At 46.6% G+C, this 20,802-nt stretch overlaps 1 protein-coding gene across 4 annotated transcripts in view; it reads right to left on the bottom strand.

Moving 5' to 3' along the window:
* LOC118507668 (extracellular serine/threonine protein CG31145) overlaps positions 1-20,802 on the bottom strand; it is a 50,388-nt gene that overhangs the window by 6,915 nt on the left and 22,671 nt on the right. For 3 of the 4 annotated variants that reach the window (XM_036046452.1, XM_036046451.1, XM_036046453.1), the window contains one exon: positions 14,708-14,771. The exons of the other annotated variant lie outside the window; for it this stretch is intronic. The gene's annotated coding sequence lies outside the window, so the exon portion shown is untranslated. The remainder of the gene's footprint in view (positions 1-14,707; positions 14,772-20,802) is intronic. 4 annotated transcript variants of the gene reach the window in all.

The following is a 20,802-nucleotide window of genomic DNA, read 5'->3' as shown; positions in this document are numbered from 1 at the left end:
GAATTTGATGTAGACAGAGCTGTTTCTGCCCCTCATTACACTAGACGGTATGGGATAAGGGTGGCTGTGTGTTTGCTTTGTTTGTGTAATTCTTCTTCTTTTTTTTTGGGCCATTGCATTAGACCAGCAAGGGAGGGAGCGAAATTATGATTATAAGAACAAGGCCACACACGGTGCACGCACCTGCACGCCTGATGATCGTTGCCTGATCGTATCGATCCGCACACAGCCCGTACCGTGTGATGATGCGAGCAAAACATCGTGTACACAAGATATGCGCGTTTGGCGGATAATTACAGTTTGACCCATATATGCATATTGCTCCTGATTGGGCTGACGTTTCGCGCGCCAGCACACACGCACAGTTGCGCAGAGGCAACCCACGTGGGCCGTGTGTTTTTTTGTGTTGAGCTGTTCATTTGATTTGTTTCCCGAGTGTTGGTTTTTTGCCACCCATCAAGACTGTTGATTGTTCGTGCCAGTTGCATCTGGTGGCTGCGGTGCAGAGAGGCATCCGTTTCCGTCTGATTGCGGTTATTACTGGTGAATGAGATGATGCCCACACCGAAAAGTTCCCATTTCGACGAGGTGATTAGATTTAATTTGATGCACCAAGCGTTGACCCCGTTTCCCAACAGTGTTTTAGAAATGTTTTCGCGAAAGGAAACACATATCGCCGATTGGAAGCAGGGGGGATCCAAAAACAAAAAAGACCCCAAAAAATTGGGCCATTCTGTAGGTTAAGTTTTGGTATGTAAACTAGGCGATTTTGGACCGATCGACCGCAGGGGAGAAATGGAGACGGACGGACACCCGGTGAACCACTTCCAATCGGGAATGTTTGGGCTGCGTTATACTTTCAGAAATATTCACACAGTTGGAGCTGATCGTTTTCTTCCTCCGATTAACGATCTCCGAAAAGGATGATGCTCGACGTGATCGTGCGGGGTGCGAGTACCGATCCGCCACACATAAATCATCGCGCACTCGTACGGGTCTCGTCTGCCGAGTCTGTGCCGTGGGCCACAACGCATGTCAGTCAGTCAGTTTCGCTCCACATAGAGGGATTATGAACGGGTCCATGTACGCGCCGGCCGCGTACAAACGAATTAACGAGAAGTATCTCGCCGTGCCGATGACCTGACCCACCGGCTCATACCCACCGGATTCCCACCAGCGCAGCCACATTTCAGTCATTCAAACTGTAACGGAAACAGCGCTTGCTGGATGAGGAAATGACCGGAAATGCAAGCACAAAACGGTCGAACGGTGGTTACGATCGTGCCACGGGCGGTGTCGCTTAGTGATTTTCGTGTGTTCCTACCTCATTCATACTGTGTTGTGTTTCTAAATTGATTTTTGATCGCTATGCTCTCGGCTGGAACCTGATGTCGGTTGTGGTGCTGCCTTTTTGTCACGTTGTTACTATTTGCTTTTATTGGAGTTCGTTTTTCTTTATTGTTTTTCGGCGGTTTTTCCACATAATCTGTCAAGCTTAAGCGCCAATGTTCACACAGCCATTAAAGGAGACGGAAACCACTGCTCACCATTGCGCGGCCAATCGGGAACTGACGACAAGAGATGGGGAAGGAAATTTGGCAATTTAAGGTATGACAGTAATTTGAACAAATAAGCCAGAAAAAAAGGCAACAATTATCAACTCAAAACCGGGCCGAAGCGTGGTCTTGCTCTGATTGAGTTTTCTCGCGCTTCGCGGTTTTATCGATCGGGCTCATTCCCGCCGTGGCTATGGAAGTGCTTATCTCATCGATGAACAAGCATTAATCCTCACCGAAAAGGCATAGCAATTCTAGCTAACGGACCGTTTCGGAAAGCTCACCACGGGTCCAGCGGTTAACAGCCGTTAGCGGTACAGAACCGCTAGCGCAGCGTCGGGGAGGGAAAAAAAGAAGTCGAAAAGAAACGGAAAGTCAGGGGAGAAATAAAAATTAAGCATAATAAAAGAAAGCAACATGTTGAATTATCGTTCAAATGGGGTATCAGAAAACACGTACGATTATCGCGCGATGTATCGCTGCATCGTCAAAGAAGCATTTGCACCCCGACCGAGACCGGGACCAGCCGACAACAGAAATGGATCACTTTCCGTGCGGGACAGCTACACAAGGCCCTCTCTACCGCTGCTACCGGTTAACGATAATTAAACCACGGACCCCTCCGGTTCGGTGAGAGCCAGCAACCAAGAAGGAAAAGATTTTCCCCGAAAGCCAATCAAAAGCGAAACTTGCTTAAGCGATAAAGATGTGAATCTTGGCCAGATCAAAGATCAGAGTGGCCCTGTTGCGCAACGCGCAGTACGCGCCAGGTCTAAAATTGAGGGGGGTGTGTGGGGAAGGCGTTTGCGGGGATGAAAATTCCCAAACTTATCGTCTCGGTGCCATCTTTATTGCAGGATGCGGAGGTGGTTGTTTGAGGATGTAACTGAAACCTAGAATACAGAAACCACAGCCAGAGGAGGCTTTAGCCCCGTACCGTAGACGGTTAATCATTAACGGATTATGGCTCAGAAACGGAACCGAACAGTGCTTGATGCTCCCGGGAACGTACACTTGGAAGGTCTCATTATCTTACATTCGTGTGGTTATTGTTGTGGTTTTGGAAACATGTCTATCGTCTGTTCTTAGGGGCAGCTTTGGCATTGGCTTCATCCATGCGTCATAATATAATTGTTGTTGCGAGATTTTAATTTACTATCACGTTAAATAGGTTTAACGATCAGCTTTTGGAAGTTTGAGTTATTAGAACTTTTCTCTACAACCCAATTGAGATCTTCAGACGCTCTCAAAATTTTCATTCTTAAACGCCTAATTTTGGATTGTTCGATAGATTTCCCCTAATTTACAGCACCTAATGATATCCAGCACGTAGCTGAACACGGAAAGAAATCATATGCAACCCGAAAGTTTGTTCTGGCAATACAAAACCAACGTTATAATTGCTCACGATCCCCGAAAACAACAAGTTTCCTGATGGTGAGGCTTTAATTACTACCGTCCAATGCAATCTGGATCACTTCTCGAGGGGCGAGTGTAGAAGAGTTGATCTCATTTTGGTTTGGAAGCATCCAAATGCATCGATCGATCGACTGGTACGGGAAGGTGATAATAAATCATTACCACGATCGATAAGCCACCCCAAGAAGCTGGAGCTTTTTTTTCTCGTACCATCGCACGGGATGATGGTGGTAAACCTTCTAATTGTTACATCCATGCGCAACGATTTTTCTTTTTCTTCTCCGGTCTTCCCTGTAAGCTGCTTCACCAATCTGTATCGTAACATCGAAGGTTCTGACCGATTGGAACCACCATTCACGAGCCCGAAGCACCGGGCACAAAATCGTGCATGTACCGGTTGGCCTGCTTTTACTCCCTGTGATCCCATTCTCTATAATCGTAGGCCCACTGCGGTATTGCATCATTTGGAAGGATCATTTGTTTTTTTTTTCTTCTATGGTTGTTGTTGTTCTGCCCGAAACTACAAATTCTGAACAAAAGTTTCAAGTCGAGGGGGTTAGCTCGTTTGCCGCGCGCTAGGAGGAAAAGATGCAAAGATGCGGCATCCGACTGTTAAATGGATAGGAAAAGCAGCTGCTCGCTGTCGAGTTGTAATAGCCAGGGCTTCGCTTCGGTTTGTGGGTTAATGGGTAGTGTTTTCATTAAAATTTCTTCGAAAGTTGGTTGCACGAGTTACGCAACCGTCGGATGCTGCTAGGCAGCACTGGAAGGTGGAAGTAAACGAGAAGCAGCCTTCTAAAAACCTGTTCATAAACTACACAGTGGAGGCTTTTCCGGTGAATACAGTAGTTAGCGGGAACTGTAGGAAGTGTTTGGAAAATTAAAGATGCTTCACATCCATGATATATCGCCGGCCATACACGACTTTGACCTTTTCCAGCAGATGATTGGTAAGTCGGGAAACTTAAAGCAACAAGCACTGCTGCTGCTGCTGCTGGTTCAAAAATGTAACACATAGTACTGGGGATCGTAGTATGGGAACTAGATTTGATAGTCTAAAAATTGAACTCCCCTCCTTCAACAAACACTGGTGAGCTCTGGCAGTTCATCTGTGAACAAAGACTAATGATAGTAAAGCACAGACACTCTCAAAACTGCAGCCAGCAGAGCGGTGTGAACGGTGCAGTATATTTGCACAATTTGCACTGACCCGCTGACGGGTCCATCGCTCGGGGCGACCACGTGAAAGGAACCATCGCTCGTTCCACGAAAAAAAAATTGCGCAATTGCATAAACGCGCTGCAATTGACCTCGGGTTGACGTAGATCGGTGTTTGAACTCGTCTGGATCGTGTTTATGCTTCGGCTGTTGATTTCGTTGATAAGGGGATGCAACTATCAGGCGGTCTAGCCTAGGTTTAGGACGGACAGAGGACAGAGATGGTTTGCTCAATGAACGATCGGATTTAGAAATGAATTGTAACTCGGATTTGGTTGCACAAAACTGGATCGCTTTATCGCACAGTTACCTGGTGGTGAGATCTTCTAGCAGCTTGTGAAACCGTGCACCATTGATTCGATCTCGCGGAAATCTAGTTGTAATGCCACTCTGGCTATGCTGCTAAAAAATCCAGTCTAAGTACAATCATTTTGACTTGTTACAAATGTCCATGCGATAGCAGTGACGAAACTCAGTTAAACGCCAAGGTTAGTCACCGACTGACTGTTTGGTAGACATTCGTTCCTTTAAGCCAATCTTATCGGCGCACGTTTTATTGCTCGTTTCGACCTGTTCGATCACATCGGACCAGAACGTCCATTAATTATCAGGTGGCCACTAATCGCCAGTCCAGACGGCCAAAGTCAGAGATTTGACACTTAAGCCTTCAGATACAGCATAAATCAATCGACAAGAAAAGTTCTCCAGCGCACGAGTGAACTACCGATCACGAATGGGCTGCCGAGTTTCGGCTTTAAGGTTGTGTGTCCACGGCGATCGCGGTAATCAATCATTACCCTGTGAATCATAAACATGGTGAACATGGCCGGAGATAAGGTCCTCCTGGGTAAGAAATTGGCTGAGAAAAAGCGAGCGTTTGTGTGGTTGTAAATTCGCTGCTGTTTCGCTTGTAGCCTTCAGCGTGTTGAAAACATATTCTCGGAAACCGGGAGCCAAGTTCTCATTCAAATGGCTGTACCAACATCCATAAACACAGCTCACCTCATTCACATTCACTTTCTTCTCCGATCAATTAAACCGGCGAATCAAAAACATCACCCCGTCTGCTGCGTGATATCTTAAACACTCGTTATCATTGTGATAACGAAAAACCGTCTCGTTGACACTACGCCTTCATTCTTCTGCCTGCGTCGTCTCATGCGTGATACTATTATATAATGCCTTTCAGCGGTCTCTACCTGCAACACAATATGCGATTGCTTGATATCCGGGGCCTGGCGGCGACAGCAGCAGCAGTGCCATTCGCTTGTGACAAACGGCCGCTTTTCATCAGGTTGGCTTACTTTTTACGCACATCGCGCGCCACGACACGTTCCGCCGAAAAACCGATCCGTCTGGCACAATATTTACACAGCACGTTTTAGCTGAGACTACGGTCTACTCTACTTTTCATTGCGGTGGCTTTGATTAACCTTTCGTGGGTTCGTGCGTTTTCATCCGTTAAGTCCGCGAAGACGCTGGAAAACTGACGCGAAACTAGCGATATGCTAAAGTTTTCCACCCGACTGACCTAAATGCCTTTCTTTTTTTTTTTGGGGGGGGACCGAGTTCCCACTGGACTTGACTGGTCTTGGTTGCGCAGGTTTTAAAGACCCGGGACTAATAAAGGTGGTTCTGTATTGCGTAGCCGACTGCGAAGCTCTGGTACCGTTTGTTCCCGCGCGGCTTGCGGTGACATTCAATTATGAGCCGGAGTGTGTTACATCGGCCGTCCTCTTCGGTCATCCCGGTCACGGCACCAGGGTTACGAAGATTATCGCGATGAGCAAGCGGGCAAATGAGTAGTTGTTGGTAAGATTTTCCCATCCAGCAGAAATGCCGCTTCTTCACCGTTCCAGGTCAGGTCGCCTCGTTTGTGGTGAACGTTTTCCGACGTAATCGCTCGCTTAATTTCGTACGGAACCATTCGTCTCTTCTGCTGGTGGCCGGCAGGTGTGTAAAGGTGTCGCTCGTGTCCATCGTTGCCTCTTTTCTCTTCGCCGCCTCCGTTGTTATGGTGTTAATTTCCGTTCTTCCGCAGGCAACATCGGCACCACTCCTGCCTACCGCCTAAGTGTGGTTGTGTTTTGGCTCCAATTTTCGGCCCCATTGCTTCGTTAAGCGTCTCGGGCACTCGGTTGCCGAGGAACGATCATCTTGTGACATCCATTACGCTCGCTGCCCGGCTCGACCCTAAAGAGTTGTTGTTCGAGATTCGTGAGCCACTTTCCGGGGGCTGCTTCCGAGAAGAAAGGAACCGTTTTTCATGTCATGATTTTATTTTCTCTCCGGGTAATTCCGGGCGCCAGGGGGATGGAGGGTGGAGAGTGTAAACGCGTGCCTAATTCTTGACCCACCCATCGAGTGCGAAAAGAAAAGTCGTCGAGAGACACGCACACACTCGGCGAGCCTCATTATCGCAATCTTCATCATTGTCAGGAGCCGCGCGCATTCACTTGCAATCAGCGTCTTTCAACGCATGCGGTCTTTTCCGACGACCTCGAAATCGGAAATAGAAAAATGGTGCGACGTTGGCCAAAAAAAAAACACACACACGCACATACACACCGACAAAACCGTCGACTGACAAAAAACCGGGAGGAAAATGTGATCTCTCGTCGCTTTCCAAGCGCTGCGGCTGTGCGTACGCATAAAGGCAACCGACGATCCACGGGTACATTACGGAGCAGCGAGAGAATGTGAATTGCAAGGTGCATACTGATTACATTATGCCCCGAAAAGCGTGGATCGAGCAAAAGCAAGAGTGAAGAAAAACCGGGAGACAGGAAGAAAGCGCATTTTCCGTGCCCTGTCTGATGCAAAGTGCGAAATTGACCCAATTACATCGGCATAATTTCTTCGTGAAGGAGACTCCTCGGCGGCATTGTGGTCTAGAGGGGGGGAGAGCCGTTCATTTCTAAACTGGCCTCAAAAAATGTTGAAAAAAAAAATCATAATGCGAATTAATCTTCCTAGCCACTACGGAGCCATCCGAAACCGAAGTTTCATCGGAGATCGTGATGCGTGATCTCGGCCAAGGAGGCACCGTCTGTATGTGTGAGAGCGATAATTTGTGACCTTATGTGCTGGAAAAGAAGAAAACTCAACCAAACGAAACACGAACGAGTGGATGGAGGAAAATGGAAGAAAAGCGGACAGACACGGCGGTGCGCGAGACAGGTGCTAATGTGCGTGCAGGTGCTGGTGGCTTTTCGGAAAGCCTTGTGTTTCGTTGCGGGGTAAAAATCGAGCGTAACGCAAATGAAAAACAGAAATTTATCTCAAACCAAAACACCAAAACAAAACGTAGCGTACAAACGGCCCGGGAAAACCAGGAATGGAATGGGGGAAATTCCATTCCCTGGGGATCGGAAGCATGGGAAAATGGAGAAAGCGAAACTGTCGTGAAAAAGCAAACCCCAGAAAAGGGGCCTCGGAAAAATGCGTCCGATGATCGCTTTTAAAAGGGAAAAAGCATACAAAATGCATCATGATGCACAGCGAAAAGCTGGGAAAGAATGGCTGGAGTTACGCTGGGTGACAATGGTGCCCACCACCCGCTTGCACCCGCTCTCTGTTAAGATGAGGCCGGAGGCTGAAAGTGAGTCACGGTGAATGGTGGTGGTGGCGAGGAACGATTGAAGGAATCGCGCTCGAAAAAAAATTCGACGTAGTTCGAAAAAGAAAGCCACCGGTGGGGCCGCTGTCTCACAGCGCTTTGCAGACTGTTTTTCCGCCATTTAGCCACATATGGCTCGAGGCGTTTAACATCGTTTGGGGCAAGATAAATGGTGAAATGCATGTTTGTTTGACGGTTGGTGTAATCAATTGCTGTGATTTTAAGCGATTTGTAAACGGTTTTGTGGCAATTCTTTTTCGCGAAAATTGGGCTTTCTTTTTCAATTCACAGTTTTATTTAACATGTCTATATGCTCAGTTCATATAGCAAGTGTCCGCATGTTTAAAACACTAAGGGGCTGTTCCTGTTTCAAATTGCACATTGCTTTAAACGTGAAAATACTCGTCTTATGCGTCTTATCTGAGAAATAATGTTAGATAAATTAAATTGTAACAAAATTAAACTATTTAATAGTAGAGGATGGGGTTCGTGTACAAATCTCCCCACCGTATGCCACAACCAATAAGCTATTACGCCTTCCACTTCCAATCCGGTCCTCCAAACAGCCAACAGCTACGCACGAGCTTAGTTTATAGATTTGAGCGCACAAAAAACTAAAACACACGAAAAAAAACCGAATGACACTGCAAACTGTCATCATTCATGTTCGCTTTTTGCCTTGTGATGCATTTTTCATGCACACCCGGGCATTATTGTGCGCCTGTGGTGCGATGGTTTGCGGTGTGCGGTGCTCTCGTTTTTTGCTGCTTCTCCTTACGTGCAATACCCTCGCCCACCGATTTTCCACATGCTACACTTTTCCCTTTTCTTCGCCCAGCACCGTGTTCACATAGTGCGTCTGTGTTTCACAGTGCATTGTAATGGCGTGAGGTGCGAATTTGATACCGTCATCGTTGCCGGCGGTGCTAGAACGTTGCAAGAAAAGTGGGACAGCAACAAAACAAAAAAAAAAACCGGAGAAAAGCTTGGCCGCGGCTAAACGGAAGAACACAAAGAAACAACACTAAACAACAAACCAGACCAACAGGCTTCATAAATCAATCAACCGCCAGCCGAACGGATTTATGGTCGCTGTCAAGGTGAAGGCCTTCGCGGGGCCCGTCCGCCGACACCAGATTCTATACCATTTCCTTCCACAGCACGGTTTTGCACCTTGCTCATCACCCGCTCGTCATCGATCAACATAAACAACGGCATCGTGGTGGCTCATGGGCCTGAGACCTGAGACACCGACTATCTTCCGCACGTGTGTCTTTTCCTGCGAGTAAATCTTTCGCACAAGGGCTCCGAGCGGGCTTTCACTATCGATACCGGCCCTAGAAGCTGTAGTCGTCGATTCGGATGACGTATCTAGCCGTCTATTGTTCCTCAAACCACCGGGGAGAGACCCCGTCACACCAGAAGGTCCCAGGGTAGACCGCAAACCGATAAGGGTTAAAAATTGTTGTAGGCAAAAACCGATTGTCACACACAAGCTGAAATATATTTCCGGCCAGTAACAAGCTGCCCGGTTCGTAACCGATGCGTAACAGTGCAAAGCGGGGAATGCAATTTATATGGAAAGTCCACAAATAAATGTTTAATCATGTTTGCCAAACTATATTGGCAGTTCCGTAGCGTGGCGCAGTAGTATTGTAGTATTCTGTTTCGTCATATCGACATTTTTCTGAGTGTGTGTGTGATCCGGTGGTTTTTTGGTTAAAAATATTGACGAATGACCAATTGGTTTGATTTGATTTTTGCGTTATTTTAAATTTTTGTTTTTACTTTTTCTTTTTTTGTATAGCTCGCCACTAGCGGCAGATTGTTGTTTAAAAAAATAAATAAAACAAAATGAATGAATTTCATATTTATTTTCAATCGTTCTAGGTCAGTCCATTGCCGGACCCCGATTGAATGGTACGAAACGTGAATTTTTGAACGTGTTTGTACAAACGATCACACACACACACGTACTGTGCCGCGTAGGACACACTTTCACACTAATTCTCCGGTGCCGAGGTTATGTTGGCTTTTCGAGTGTTGAAATAAAAATCAAGCTTTTCCCAACCGGTCAGCTTGTTGTGATGTTCCTTTCCCCCTTTTTGTTTGCTTTTGCCGTTTTTGAGGTCCCCCAAAAACCTCACACATTGGTTTGAGCGATTTTTTTCTATATTTTAATGCTCTTCAATCACGGCAGCAGCAGCACAGCAACAAACATGGAGTTTTCTGAACAAACATTGATTGTAATTGATTTTTCACGATTTATCCGCGCGCTGTGCGTTATGGATTTGGTTTGGAATGGGAAAGTTAGCGCAGGTTTGATCCTCTACGGCGTGTAGCGTGAACAGAAAAAAAGCTCTCGGAAAAATGGTTCCAAGTTACAAAAATTGAGTTAGATTAAGGAACGAATCTAACGGAGCGAATGTAGAATAATATTGTTTGGGTATTTGCGTACGCGTGCGAGTGTATAAGCCCTTAACGATGAATTTTCCTAGTGCTAGGTTTATCGCAAACTCTCGATGTGACGCAAATTTTGTAGGAAAAATTGCGTTGGCACTCTCAACCGGTCAGTTTTAATAGAAAAGTATTCTAAAGTCTTCCAAAAGTGCTTCAATAACCTAATGTAAGATAAATGTAAATATATCTCGCAAAAAAAGAAAATGAAAGCATATTTCGCACATCATCATCCCAATGCTTCCAAAAACTCATACGACTACACCATCCTCTTCCCATTGTACTTTCCAGCGCTCGGTGCGTGCAAACCACTCAAAAGCGATAACATACTTAACCGGAGAAGTTATTCCACTTTGTTAAACCTGGCAACAGGTATCATCTGCATGAAGGAAACACATTAGGCAACCCATCGAACCGTAACATAAACAATCGCCAACGCTTTCCGCCCCATCCGCTGTGGGAAACTGTTTGGATCAGATCAGCTCACATTTGGTGCCGGAGTGTTGGAAAGCTACTGCTGCCGAAGGATTTGGGGAACATCTCGGGCCAGATAAGTTTTTGGGGGATCTCTTCAAAAGCCACCACTCGACGGAAAGTGCCGTTGCCGTTCTCTGGCAGGTTGTAATTAAATACAAATCTCGTAAGGATTTGAATCGATGCTGAAGCCATGCAGTGGAGTGTTGATACGCTACTTACGGTGTATTGCACGATAGTTAGGAGTTTGAAGTGCGATGTTGGACTAAGTTTGCAATAGCTTTGTTTTGGGCGAAATTTCCGAGCGCCCCATTTTCGGAGTTACAACTGATTTGCTGCCAACTTGCAAACCGGAGCGCGATAGATTCGCCTCTAGGAGTTGAAGATTGGTTACGAAAGCAAACCCGTAGCCGGAAACCGGTTGTTTCCGATTATGAAGGGGGTTGCAACTTTTTCCCGTACATCACGCGGGCGCGGAACCATTTTCATCCTGTCGGTGTGTTACCGAAACAAAGGCACAGTCCCTTGGAGAAAGTATGGATCAACGATCAAGATAGTAGCAGCTGTATCATGCATCTTATTATGCGCTCGATGCTTCGGTGCCCAAACGGATGGCTTGGCGAGCAAGAGGTCAAAAATCAAGTTTTTCTAACCAACCGAACCGAGAAGATCGGCGTGTTTAAGCGTGATTTGGATAGAGAGCGAGGAATAAAGAGACATAAGTGGAGCACACTCGTCACGAAAATGAAGACATGCTAAGAGCGTGAAGAAGATGTTGTACCCCACAGCAGAGGTACACACACACACACCGGAGCAGTGAAGTAGTTTTCTTTGGCACTGTTTTTCCCTATATGAAGTAGGGAGCTTTGAAGATCCATCGCAACAGTGGACCTCGCATTAGTGGCACCCTCCACCAACCTCAGTGGTGGTCAAGGAAAGATAGCACTCTGGTGTAAGCTGTGTCTACAAACGATCTTACCCCGGATTGCCTTGCTGGTCATAACAAAAATAGTCGATTACTCTTACACAATTTACCCGTGCGCTGGACGCGCCACCGAAGCATCATCAAGGGAAGAAGAAAAGAGGTGACTTAATGGTTCAATTACGAATTGTTTTCCCGAATGCGCTTCAACCACCAGCACTAGTGGCACTCATCAGTGGAGCAGAAACTTCTTTATGTAACGATTATAACTTCATAAACGGGGCGGCGCTCACCATTCACCGACGCTTTGTAAAAGAAGACTTGGTGCATTGTTGGTTGCCGACGGTACAGCATCAAAAGCATCTTCCCTCCGGTCGAGATGTCCCCGGAGATCGGTCGAGCGAGGGAAGAAATTGTTCTGCACAACAAAGAACCACGCTGTTGTTCGATCGATTAACCACGTAAGAGAACGTTCTTTGTTGCCGTAATGGCGAGATGAAATTAATCTATTTTTCGTGCATCGGTAAATAATCACTTCAATTAAGACTTGTTACCGCGATCCTTCCAAAGACTGGAATTACTAAATGTATAGCTTCTTTGTTGGCGATATTGAAGTGGAAAAAATACTCTCTTCAGAATAAAACAAATAAATGTTTCTATACTTTCCAATGTTCAAGGAAAAATGATCGTTTCTCCAATAAAAAGGCAGCTTTTGTACCACTTTCACCACAGGAAAAAAGCCTTCCACTGTTCTATCCGGCACATTCTGATAGTATTAAACCATTACACAGCAGTCCGGCGGTGTAATAAAACGAAATGATGACATTATCGTTAAGGCATCGCCGTCTAACCAGGCCCATCCAATAAAGTTACCCAGCCCCAGCCAACCTTTCGAACACACGATCGGGTTTCCGAATTTACAATTTCGTACCCCGTGCTAAGTAGCTGTTCTAAGCGCTCGCCGAAAACAACCAAACCCAAAACAAAAAGTGAGCTGCAGGTGCTAACAAATGGTAAAACACCACAAATGTACCGGCTGCGGTTTATGTTTCGACCAAAACCACGATTCGTTCGGTGTGTCCTACCTCCCGCGATTAGGGGTACCAGCAGCTACGGCCCTTCCCTTCTCGCTAACCCAGGCCGAACAATAGCCAGCAACCGGCGGACCCGGTCGAACCCGGCCACAGAAAGCATCATTCGCGGTTGAAGTGATTTGAAAAATTGATCAATTAATTGGACACTTTTCCCGGGCAACGGGGAGGCCTGTGCGGTGAGGCGCGAAAATTGGAATACCCGACACGGTTTGGCATTATTTTGGGTTCTCACCTGGCAGCATGGTGATGCTGCAAAAAAGAGGTTTTGGCATTGGGCATTGCCTTGTCGGTGGAAAAAAGAGTGACGATCACGTGTGTCGGAAGGAGAGCGAGTGAGAGAGTACATCTGTGGCAAATTGGATCGTGCCACCGGAAGCGGTGTCTTTGTAACGGTTTTCAAGTGCGCTTAATCGATCCAATTTCCGCTCTCGGCCTCGACCTTGAAGTGGTGAAGTTTGCTTTTCAAAAAAGCCGTCATCGCAGGTGTTGGGGTGTTTTTTTTTTTGGAGTGTGAGTGATGAGATTTACATCAACATTAATCTTAACAACTCTCAAGAATATTTGAAAGTAAACTTCAATTCATCATCTTGGACGAAAGAATCCATGGTTATGGCGCAATTTTCTTCCCATCATTGTTTTAAATAGCTTTTAGAACGTAGTATTCAAATCTCCCAAGTTAAATCAGTCATAAAGTCACTATTATCGTTTCTTCCTGCAATGTTCGTTCAGCTAGATCTCAACTGAATCTGAAATGTTTTTTGTTTTTAATTGTCCAAAACAACAATCCAAAAAATGTCCAATAATTTAAACCCCCAACAAAAGCTTTCTATGCAAGCCTTTTTTGTTTTCGGTGTGTGTCACAAACAATTTCATGCTCACTTTGTCCCCGAAAAATGTATTCCACATGCCCCAAAAACCCAGAGTACGCTAAGCTACTGCCATCCACCTTCCGCGCCCAGTTCCGTTCCACTCCACAGCCGGCGTCATTTTCTTGTCGTCTGCCACGAAAAATTAGCTTCACATGTTTCACGTCCCGCCAGTCTCATGTCGCGGTGTCCCATATCGGTCTCACCTGATCACCCGCCGAACGATGTAACGGCTCGATGGTTCATCGTGTCGTATACATCGTGTCACCTTCCGTGCCCAAAAGCGAATAATGATGATCGAACCCCATCCACCCCGAGCTTCCGGGCTCGACGGCAAAGCGAACGCGGGCACGCTTCTTTCTGATCCACGCGGTTTCAAATGCTCCCTCTTTGACACGTGACACACACACACACACGCACAGAAGGAACATGCAAACATTGCGCTAAGCTGTACCGCAAACTGCAACCAGCTCACGGTTACCACCATGGTGCATGTGGCAGGGTTCCGAATCGATCAGTTCAAGGTTGACGCGTCACGCACGATAGCACATCTCGGTGAAACCTTTACAGATAGATGTACAACATCGCCGCACGACATGGATGATGCTGATAAACTGATGCGTTGTTGCCAATGATTCCTGCTCCTGATAGACCTGCTTTGCGTGTGTTCCTTTTTTTGTCCTTTTTCATTTATTTTTGGAAAATTGTTTTTTGGACAACGCAATCCTTGCACCCTCGCAGACGCTTGGATCTCTTTTGAGCGATCAACGGGCTGGAGTGAGCAACCGATGGTGTTGGGTAATGTTTGCAACAAAAATTGCACTCAAATGTTTACACTTACGTCAGTGTTAAATGGCGTGGAACACAGGTCGGGCCGAACGGCGGGGTTTCGGGTGACACTTGGCTGTGTCAAAGCTAACAACGGCGGTACGTAATCGGATGATCAACTTGTTGGATTAAATCATGTCCCATACTGTTTTTTGTTTGCTCCGCATTCATTGATATACCATTCAAGATGCAGTGGCAGATGTAGTCGTTTAGAAAGAGGTTCAAGGTTGTCTGGTGAGCACAATTATACTTACAAATATGTTAGACGAAGCAAGGCTGACACCACCACAGTCGTTCGAATCGCTTTGTAAATGGTAGCTGGAAAAGAAAAGAAAACAACAGCTGGATGAGTACACTATTAAAAGCCATTTTATACACGACGAAGTGGAAACTGACGTTGAATTGAACAATAAAAGAAAATCCGCGCTCCGAAAGTACTTTTCTCTCTAAATTGTACTTGAAAATAAATTCTTGTTCCGTGAAGATTCCGACAAGATAGTAAACCACATCGCTTTTGACACAGAAAATTAAACACCCATGCAATGTCATTATGCTCCTACAAAGCCTTCCCACTATGTAAACGGTTCAACTACCAAATAAAAGGGTGCACCATCAAAACCTATACCCTTTCCAGACCGCACACTTCATGCAAACATTCATCTGTGTATCGGGCTAATAAATCTCTCCCGCCAGGGTCACTGGATCGTCGTCAAAACGCTCCAGTCCCAGAAGAAAGCTAATTGAATCCGGAGCACCACCTTTGCGTGACGCAGTAAATTGCGCGCCCTGGATTGTGCCGCCAGCGCACAAATCAAACACGCTCCACACTGGGTGCGCGCAATCAAATTTACTTCCCCCATCGATCGGGCACGACGGCGATTCGCGATCTGTTTCGCACAAACCCCTACACGCACACAGGCCACAAATTTCGCGAGTTAGATGCCAATATTGACACAATCAACCCCGTAAGCATGCTTCCGGAATGCATCCGCTGTGTATTGGTACCGGGATCCGGGATCGGAATGTCATTAGCGAGCAGGGTGAGGGGGGGGGGCGGCCAGCTGGTTACCGGCCCGGGTGGTTATTGGGCGCGACGCAACCAAAGGTACCTGCGGGCCACAGAATAAACAATAACGGAGTTCCTCGTCCCCTGGCCAATTTTCGTACTACTCTCCGAATATGGTTGAATAATCAATCCCTTTCGTCCGGCTCGAAAGGACCACCGGTTCTAATGTACGGACGTCCCCAGAGCCGGAGCCACTCGGTACGAGCAGATCCCAAAACCTGCCAATGACGAACGTGATGATCTGACGATACTGGTAGCCCACCGCCATCCCCCCCCCCCCCCCCCCCTGGCCTGGCGGGGTGGCAGCGCACACAGAGGCACAAATCCTCTCGAGATCCTAAATCCTTCCATCCATCGCCGGGTCACGCACGGTACGGACACATCCCTGCGTCGTGTCAACCGCGGAAGTGCTACACCGGAAAAGGCTAATTAAGAGCCAGTTGAAGCCCGGCTCAGGGCGGCAGAATTTGCTCGGCCATGCGCGTCACTGGTCAGTTGGCTGTTGATTGCATTAGTTCGGCATGCGTTGGGCAAGTTGGGCGAGTGAGCGTATGGCACTGGTATGTACATGCGACTGAACCGACATCATAACACACCAAACTTGACCCCAAACAGCATAACTAGGGGATAGGATTGCGATTTGTTTGCAGTTCGTTTGGTTACTGTTTTTTCGCCTCACTTTTTTTTTCTTGCGCTTCGTCTCTACGGACTGCCACGCTCGCAGCCGAGTGCATGGTGTGGAATAATTTGCCACTAATTCGCGTATCATTCGCACATCGCTCTAGGGATACGCGATACGCAGGGCACCGGCGCAACACAGCCAGCTCGCCGAGAAAGAAGTCATTTCGTTTGGTACGCTGGCAAAATAATTGGATTTTCATGATTGATTGAGTTGTTCTCGCGGATGAACCCGGTGCGTTCAAGCAGGCGAATTGAAACTAGCAACACATACGCTCGGTAAGTTGGTACGGTCCCTCCCAGCGACACAAAGAGAGGTAAGTTTGTGTTTGGCAATCGATCATGAGGTTTGTCCGGTTGAGGGTTGACAAAAAGAGCTAACAAAGCTACTTTGTACCAGGCCACGTTTGGACAGCAAGCATGTGTCCAGGTGATATCTGGACAGTTGTTGTCCTTTGACGGTAGTTCTACAAATGAAGAGGAAAGTACCTGTTGAATTGTGTACTCTTTTACAGCTTATCGGTACTAGTAATATGTATAACGAATGTACTTCCTACCTAGTGCTACAGTATATCAAAGAATATGGCTGGCTTGGTTACAACATATTCACATATTGTACATAAACTAATTTATCAAGACAAAAGCTGATAAGAATCCAGAGTAAAAAAATATGCTTAACACATCATCAAGGGTAACGAGACACGGAGAAGCGATAACGATGCTTTTAGACGTGGGATATGTTGTGACTAGTCGTCTAATACCATTGAATTACCTCTCTTAAAATTCTATTTACATAACGCCTTTCTTCAGATTGCATCCTGTGAGCAATAACTACTTCCTCATACATGTCTTTGCATAATTAAAAAAAAAACACACACAAACTAACGTTAACTGCAAAGTTGTTGTCAGATAAACGTTACCTCTTAAAACGATCTGGTTGAGCAAGGGTTTGTAGCCCGAATGGGACTAAGAAAGGTTGAACGTAAAATATTGAAAAGAAACCCAACCAACAAGCAACCTACTTTTCCGCCCTGCGCTCGAGATGTGACCACTTGCTCGACAAGTGGGTCGGATCATAGAAGATTTTATTGCACACGCCTGTTATACTGCCGGCTCGCAACAACAATGCAGCGCTGCATATTTGCATTCCGCTCGCGCAAATCCGCATTGCCGCGCGAGTTATTTTTAATGGTCAGCCGTCAAACATTTATCGTTGGCCCCCACACGTTCTGGCGTTGCGTGGTGTGTGTGTGTGTGTGCTGGTGGTTAATTACAATAAGCAAATCGCTTTTTTTACCATGTATTTTACTGTCACAAGCACACACACACACACACACACACACACACACACAAACAAATTCATTTCCGGTTTGGTGTAAATGTTTGAGTAAGCGTGACGCTACTCGATAGCGATATTAGGCCAAGTGATACCCGGAGACGGGGTTAAAATGAAATGCAAACGGTGTTTATTTATTGCAACCGGTTTCTAACACTGTCGTAGTGGTGGGGGGAAAATGCTAAAAGAAGGAGAAAAAAGTTTAAACCACATGAGCTGCCTGAGGTGATAATGCGCTGAGTTTTTGAGCTTGCTACTCTACACACACACACACACACACGAAGCTAATAAATCTAACCGGATATCAATAGGGTGAGGTTCCATTTAACCGCCATTTTTGAAAAATGTCGATCCACGTTAGAGGACGAGCAATTGATTATTCGAAATTCACATGGTACACCAAGACATGGGACCTTCCCACAGAGAAAACAAAATTGAAATAAAAGAAACAACCCGAAAGAGATAAATGTGGCCAACGATTAGAATGCTTTGCCAATGTCACCTGTACAAAGAATTATTCACGCCAGGAAAAAGCATGCAATCGTGCTGCGTTGTCTGCGTCTTACTTCGCATAATCCGTCTTTTGTGATTCTCGTGTGGCTAAGCACCCGAGCACCCCCCCCCCCCACCCTCCTTCGCGGGCAGGACAAATCTTGGCGGCATTGACTTAAATCACACTCTCAAATCGTTCCGACGTGACTGGATTGGAATAACAAATAGCGCCATGTGCAGAAGACGTACGGTTCGATGGAACGGTGAGTATAAATCGTCCGAAATGTCGATCATGTCGATTTATTCCCAGGCCATGGGAAGAAGATGTGTCACAGGAGGCCTGTTACCGAACGGTCGCTTTGGTTTTGGGGAACGCTTTTAGGAATTTCTAATGCCAAACCTGGATAGTAAATAAAATGCAAACTCATGAACGTTACCCGTCTAAAGACAATATGCTCAACGGGCACGACAATCGTTGCCGTAAGAAAAATGGAACTCACAAATGAGCAGCACGTAAAACGATTTTGCTAAGCCCAGTATCGTTAAGCAGGAAGCAGGAGCTCAAGAACGTCACCTACAAAAAACAACAACAATATTTTAATAATTTATTTAACCCTCGGGAACATAAACAAGCTTAACTGCACTTCCGGCTTCGTCCCTTGCGTTGCATTAATGAACCGTTCTTGGCCGACACATTGTTGGGCATGCTTCAAGCATCTACGCACCAAACAACACGTGTACTAAACCGGGTTAACAATGTTTGAACTTCAAAATTCAATTCAACCCGAGCTCGTGCCGTTCGCTTTCTTGCAAAATTACATTAATGCAATTCCATTAGGCAAACCATTTTCCATCGGTGACAACACTTTCGTTACGAATTGAGCAACCTGCCATAACGCAAACAGGCGTAACATAATGGACGGCCTCCGGCATTCCCGGTTAAAGGGCCGCATTTCTCTCGCGTGAGCTTGTGGTATAGGTCGGACGGTTGGCCCGGTGAGGGTGCCCTCTTAAGGTTGTCACAATTAATTACAATCTAGGCGAGGTTTCAGTGGGCTTTTCAAAAAACTATCGCTCATTTTGTAAGCCTCCCTTCTTGCACCACTGTTGGCAGAATCTTCGACGGCGCGCGTGTTAACGAGGGTTGGTAGGTAGGAAGCCACCGCGCTTTTCCGGTACCACGGTTTCCTCTCATTTACACGATGTCATTACGAGCATTGGCAATTAATCAACCGCCACCAACAATTACCAGCCGATGGAAGTACGCGCCGGGACCGGGCTACGCATTCCGCCCGACTGGCTAATTAAAGCGTCTTTCTCTCGCTCTTTAAACAACGGTTAAGCAGCAGCGCTCGCATTGTGTAACCGCCGTTCGCCAATGGAGAGAAAATCACGGTCCACGGACTCCGGCGTGCCGAATTATTGAAACACATATCGTTTGTGATGCGCCACAACCACCCTCATGTGCGGCCACCCTGGCCACACGTTGTGGGAAACCGTACTGCCAGGCATCAATATTTCATGTGCGGCGATTGAAAGGAGCCCGTGGGAAAATCGCTCATGGGCCACGGTACGCACTGCGAGCGAGCCCCCAAGTCGATCTTCTCCAATCATTTAACGTTCGATAGCCGCAAGCGGTCCCGGGACCATGCCTATCCCTGATGGGATGAGACGAGAGACTTACCACCGCACGAGCTGTGGTATGGCGCTTGTTCGCTTTCAAATCATCACCGCCCCCTAAGCCAGCGAAAAGCGCAACGGGAGTTGCTTCATTGTGCCCGCGCTTGGCGCAGGTTACCGAGTAGTAGAACGTTTTCTCACTCCCCGTTCCATTTATGAATATGTACACAAACTACCTACATCACCCCCAACGTAGTTTAGACCTCCGAAAACCAGAAATGAACCAGAATTCCATACCAATCAACTCGCGTCTGGGCACGCATCAAAATATCCACATTCTTTCCTACCTTCCGTTGGGATTTCCAAATGAGCTCGTTAACCAGCGTTACTAGTTGCTGATGAAGCGTTACTGCAGACCTAGAATTAGTTAAAGCCTATTGTTGTGGGAAGTTAGGACGCAGGCAGCAATATACCGTTTGAGCATTAAGCTGTTAAAGTATGTTAAGCATATGTCATTAAATCCTGTATCCTATCGGACACCTAGAATAAGGGCTTAGACAATTCTTGGAAATTACGTATCCCAACAGTTTCAGTTCCTAAAACACCAACCATAACCAGCTCAGCATTTCGTTACCGCAGGTCCGCCAAACGGTTCAATTTCAACGAGATTCTTAAAAACCAATGCTCCACTGGCTTTTCCGACAACATACATGTCCATTTTCCCCGCCGGGACGCTTCTGCGGAGTTTGGTTTGATTTATCCGATTTGCATACGGCACAGTTCTAACGGTCGGTACGAGACCGTACGAAAGCTACACGATTAGGGCGAATGAATTGTGCAAGGTTCGTGTTCGTTATGGTTATTAAGCCGTATCAGTTCGGTGGCAATTTAGTTTCTGAAGTGCTGTGTACACGTGTGCCACCACCAACACGCAAGCACCCACAAGCACACGGGCCAGGCGTTCGCATGGGAGGTCTGCAGTTGGGGACAATCGAACGACCGACGTATCTCGTCAACTGCATGTCCCGTGTGCTGCTCTTTCAAAAACACGAACATAACACATCAGAACATACCGAAGACTATCGCAGATGGATGACGGTGGTACACGTCCGGTTCTGGTGGTGTCACAATTTTCCAACGAATATCCGTACAAATGA

This window comes from Anopheles stephensi, chromosome 2 (assembly GCF_013141755.1).
Source record: "Anopheles stephensi strain Indian chromosome 2, UCI_ANSTEP_V1.0, whole genome shotgun sequence".
Lineage (NCBI taxonomy): Eukaryota > Metazoa > Arthropoda > Insecta > Diptera > Culicidae > Anopheles > Anopheles stephensi.
The sequence above is the reverse complement of the archived record's forward strand: the minus strand, read 5'-3'. Positions and strand labels throughout refer to the sequence as shown.